Source organism: Balaenoptera physalus (genome assembly GCF_965194825.1).
Source record: "Balaenoptera physalus genome assembly, chromosome: 3".
In the NCBI taxonomy this organism is placed as follows: domain Eukaryota; kingdom Metazoa; phylum Chordata; class Mammalia; order Artiodactyla; family Balaenopteridae; genus Balaenoptera; species Balaenoptera physalus.
The window spans coordinates 37,661,629-37,667,276 of NC_138890.1; positions in this window are offsets into that span (position 1 = coordinate 37,661,629).

Here is a 5,648-nt window from a genome sequence, read left to right on the forward strand (position 1 = left end):
GAGACACCTAGAGTGTGAGAAAAGCTGAATCGTAGTCATGGACTCACAGCCTCAGAAGGTTGAAAGGCCCCTTAAAAGTGAACTCCTGCAGCCCTTTCGTGACAGCTGCTTGCCGGGTGCCTCAGGGAGCAGCATCCCGTCCCTGGCTGATGCCGGAGCCCAGGGAGCCTGAGAGGTCAGGGGAAGGGTCCCCCTGGTGTTCCTCCTCCCTGCTTACTTCTGTTCTGCTGGAAGATTCTGGGTCACAGCTGCCCACCAGGGGCCTTGTTTATGCTTCTTCCCAGTGTGCTCTGGGCTCTGGCCATCTGCCAGGCTGGCGGTCAGCCATGCTAACCATGGGCTGTAAACTCCCTTCTTGACACAGAGGCCCAGTTGGAAAGATATCCGGGGCTCCTTGGGAGCTAGAAGCAAGCCAGGGAGCAGGCAGCAGTCCAGCCTGAGGCTGAGGCCCAGGGCCCGCCTCTGGCCTAGGATGCTGAGTGCCCCCTCCCCTCCCCCTCTCCATCAGCCCTGGGAGCCAGGGCACCGCCTCTCCAGCCACAGACCTGAGCCTCCTGTTCAGACCTGCTCAGACACTCCTGAGGCCTGGGGCCATTATGCTTCTCCCAAGTGAGAGTGAAAACAATAGGAAAGGGTGGTTTACTAAACACAGTCTCCCAGCCTAGAAAGGCCAGGCCTTCCTCTCCTTCTCCTCCTCCCCCTCCCGCTCCCCTCTGCTGAACTAGCAGAGGTTCAGAGGCTCAGCAGAGGCCAAACCAGGTCTCAGAGAGATTCCCCTGCGGCTCCTGCCATCTTTCCTTCTTTCCTGTCCTCCTGCTCTCTTCACTTCTCCCTGCACAGAATGTTCCAGCAGAAAGGGAGCTTTAAAAACCCCGGCTCCAGAGATTGCAAACCGGTGGATCACAGTTCAGAACATGTATCTGGCCCTCCCACTGTTTAAGAAAAATTTGAGCCAATGTTCTAAAAATTGGGAGTTTCACATAAAAATTCATGTGTCTGGCTTCTTTAGAAAGTGGGTAAGGGACTTCCCTGGGGGCGCAGTGGTTAAGAATCCGCCTGCCAATGCAGGGGACACGGGTTCGAGCCCTGGTCCAGGAAGATCCCACATGCCATGGAGCAACTAAGCCCATGAGCCACAACTACTGAGCCTGAGCTCTAGAGCCCGTGAGCCACAACTACTGAGCCCATGAGCCACAACTACTGAAGCCTGCGCACCTAGAGCCCTGCTCCGCAACAAGAGAAGCCACCACAATGAGAAGCGCGTGCACCACAACGAAGAGTAGCCCCCACTCGCCGCAACTAGAGAAAGCCCGTGCGCAGCAACACAGCCCAAAAAATAAATAAATAATTAAATTTATAAAAAAAAAAGAAAGTAGGTAAGATTTGCTATCAGCAGGTCTGTGTGTCCACATTGGTGATGCTGAGTGTCAGACGCTCCTATAGACAAAGAGTCGGCATCCCACAGCCGCCCCTGCAGACGGGAAGTGGGCGACAGTCCCCTTTGGTCCCCTCCACTGAGACCAAGTGCTCGTTGCCATTTTCTTCACCGCTGGCAGTTTTGTCTTTATTACTTTAGATAGTTTGCCTCCAGGGCTCCATCAGAAATAGAAAAAGAGAGTGGCCTTCTTCTTTGAAGAAGGTTCAGAAGAGAACCTTCTTCTTTGTAGAGCAAATGAATATTCCTAGATATTTCTATCATTAGCTTGACCTCAATGAGCTTTTGGGTTTGCAACCTCAATCTAATCACCCCCCCACCCTAGTTTTGCACACAGACTAACCTGGGCCCAGAAACATGCAGTCCAGCCTCTGACCAAGGGTGCACAGCAAGCCAGCAGAAGGGTATCCGCACCTGCACTTCTTGGATCAGCAGGGCTCTTTACGCTCCTTCCATCCATACCTGCTCTCAGCAGGGACAAGGACATCCTTTGTGAAGCAGCATCACCCTCATCTCTACTTCTCTTGCTTCAAGAGGGGGACAAGCAACTAGATGAGAGGCCTGGGCTCCCTGCCTATCAGAAGCTTTCCAGGAAGCAGGGCTGGGATGGGATGGACCCAGAGCTGTCATCTGAAGAGCTGTCTGGGAGCTGGAAGCTGACTTGCTCTCCAAGGCTCCAGCCTCTGTGCAGCAGGCTCTGGGAGGCAACATCTTCTCACCAGAGGGGAGAAGTTTCTATGGAATCTTGCTGATTGAAGAATGAGCTGCCTGGGAGGTAGGACGTTCCCATTCTTGGAGATGGTAGAGCCAGGCTAAAGGACAATGATGGAGGGTGTTATGGGGAGATTAGAGGTAGAGGGTCTGGATTGAAATGAGGTTACTTTTTGGAGGTTTTCTGATACATATCAGACAGAGGCTTTGGGAAGCCCCTAAAATCACACAGAGTTATGTGTCTGAAGAGAGTATTTATGGCTTTTTTTTTCAGATTCACAAAGGGTCACCTGAGCCTACAAACAGCCTACCAACAGGTTATCAAGCAACTAGACAGGTCATTTACCAAGAGGCAGAACAGGGCAAAGTGCAGACACAAGATTGCCTGTGGCTTGCTTGGGTTCAGCTCCCTGCTCCACTTATTGACCATCAGCCACGCCGTTCCAGTGGCCACGTTCTTAACCTCTCTGTGCCTCTGTTAGACGAGAATAATAATGGTTCCTACTTTGTAGTCTTGCTTTTAAAGTTTACATGAACTTACAACAATAGCTGACATAGTATTAGCTGTTATTATTGCTAATACTCCTGTCACCTCTGAGATTCTACTGTGAACAGATTGATACATTTTGAATATGTACATAACTGCCAGGGCTTAGTATAGTCTTATATACTATACCAAGTATAGCGTATAAGATGCTATGATCCCTGGCGGTAAAAAAAAAGATGCTGTGATCCTTAGGCAGGACTCTTTAATGCTGGAATGTCAACCTGTGGTGGGGCGAGGAGGGAATGCCACATAGTTCCACTTAGAACTTTCTTATTTTTAATTTTTAAAAATTTTTATTTATCTTTATTTTTTTGGGTCACACTGTGCGGCTTGTGGGATCTTAGTTCCCTGACCAGGGATTGAACCAGGGCCCTCGGCAGTGAAAGCACGGAATCCTAACTACTGGACCACCAGGGAATTCCCTAGAACTTTCTTAATATGGCCTTGAACCACTTAAACTTCTTATGGTCTTAATTTCCACATCTATAAAATGGGAGTCATGACAGCTCCTACTTCCTAGTGTTGCTCTGGAGAATAAATAACATAATCGTTTTAGGCACTCAAACTATGTCTTGTACATATGAGAAAGCACTGAATAAACTGTATTTGCTACCATCATTCTGGATAGGGGGTTCTTTCTGAAGATCCTAATATCACAAGGCATGGGTCTACTTGACTACACATACTAAGCCTCATTTGTCATCCTTGTAGTTTCCTGAGATTTATTTTTTACATATTCAGGCTCCCCTCTTAGACCCAAGGCCCTGGGGACAAGAGATGGCAGCCACGACAGATAGAGGACAGAGCATGAACCGAGAGCAGTGAGTTCTAAGCTCTGCCACCAACTGGAGTCATGTCTCTACGCTAGATCTCAACATTTCATCTGAATGAAAATATAGCTAAGAATGATTCTGCTGCTCCTCTGTGCTGAGTGCTGTTAAAAATGAGTAAAGAAGGGCTTCCCTGGTGGCGCGGTGGTTGAGAATCTGCCTGCCAATGCAGGGGACACGGGTTCGAGCCCTGGTCTGGGAGGATCCCACATGCCGCGGAGCAGCTAGGCCCGTGAGCCACAACTACTGAGCCTGCGCATCTGGAGCCTGTGCCCCGCAACGGGAGAGGCCGCGAGAGTGAGAGGCCCGCGCACCGCGATGAAGAGTGGCCCCCGCTTGCCACCGCTGGAGGGAGCCCTCGCATAGAAACGAAGACCCAACACAGCCAAAAGAATAAGTAAAATAAATAAGTCAGGAGCTCTTTAAAAAAAAATTAAAAAAAAAAAAAAAAAAGAGTAAAGAAGACAATTCAGGGACTTCCCTGGTGGTTCAGTGGCTAAGACTCTGCGCTCTCAATGCAGGGGGGCCCGGGTTCGATTCCTGGTCAAGGAACTAGACCTCGCATGCCACGACTAAGAGTTTGAATGCCGCAACTAAAGATCCCGCACGTGGCAATGAAGATCCCGCATGCTGCACCAAAGACTCAGTGCAGCCAAATAAATAAATCAATATTTAAAAAAAAAAAAAAGAGGACAGTTCAGGTGATGCAAACACTTTATTTAACACTTCGTGAAGCAGGCAGTCTCGGTTCCCAAGGTTCCAAAGAATTGCGAAATGGGACAGAAGGCAGGAAGCTCTTATAGGATAAAGAATAAGGAACAAGGAAGAGGAAATTAGCAAATGAATAAGGAACAAGGAAATAAGTATAGAGCCCAGAGTTAGCTTGGCTTTTGGGGATTGGCTGCCTTGGTATACTGTGTTTCTGGTCAGGTGGAGCGTTTGCTGGGACATGAACGTTATCTAAGTTTTGGTTTGCTGACTTGGCACCCCAGGTGGCAGTGACCCCATCTTGGGACTAGAAATGTATTTCAGTAGCACACTATGCTAACTGTTGGGTGACTGATCTCATTTAACCAGGGGATAACTTTTTAGAGTACCTTGTATTATTATCATCCCATTTCACAGATGAGGAAGCTGAAACCCAGAGAGGAAACAAACCTGACTCCAGATTGTTACTGAGCAAAGGGCTCACTGCCCTACGTGCATAGAAGCCAATACTATGGCACCGGCATTTGAGAAAAGAAAGAGCTTTATTGCGAGGTTGGCCGGCAAGGAGACAGGAGGCACAGCTCAAATCTGTCTCCCCATCTGGGGTTCTGTCAAACTTTTATGAATTAGGGGAGGAGGGTTGGTATGTTGAAGCTCTGGCCAGGCAGGTTCTGATTGGAGGGCTCTGGAACTTGGCCATTTAGGGTAAAAGGTGTGGGAAAGGGGCTTCAGCACCAGATCTTCCTGGACAATGGATCCTTCCCTTCTTGGTTCCGTCATTCAAGTTCCGGTCATGTCCCAGGTCCTTTGGCTTCTTGAGGGGGTGGGGGCATGGGGGAAGGGGGCGAATTTGTTTGAGGTCAAAATTTTCTCCTCTGCACAGGCTTTGGCTGCATGACTTGCGGTTTTGTTCTGTCGTCTCTGAAAAACAGCTCAGTGTCTTGTTAGAACCAGAATAGGACCAGTGTGGGACTGGTTCTGCGGTGACAAGATCACACAGGAGGTAAGGGATGAACCTAGGTTTGGACCCAGAGCCTATGTATTTCACTACTATGATGTCCTGGCTCAATACAGTGATTTCTAAGAACCCAACTCTGCAACGTACTGCACAGCCGAGAGTCAGAATCCTAGAAAAGCCAGTCCCCACTCTGGGTTATCTGATTCCCCCCACTCAGCCTTACCCTCCTCACATCCATCTTCTTCCCACCTCTACCCTCAGAACCCCAGTGCTTCTCCCACGTTACCTGGACACTGGGTTCCAGCAAAGGAGGGACTGGTACCAGAGGCCTTCATTTTATTTACTCTCCTTGTCTAGGCCTTGGAGATATGAACTACTTCTGGTCCACACAGCTAAATGTATCTCTCTTAGGCTGATGACTTCTCAACAGTTACTGAAATAATTTACCTAAAGTGCCCA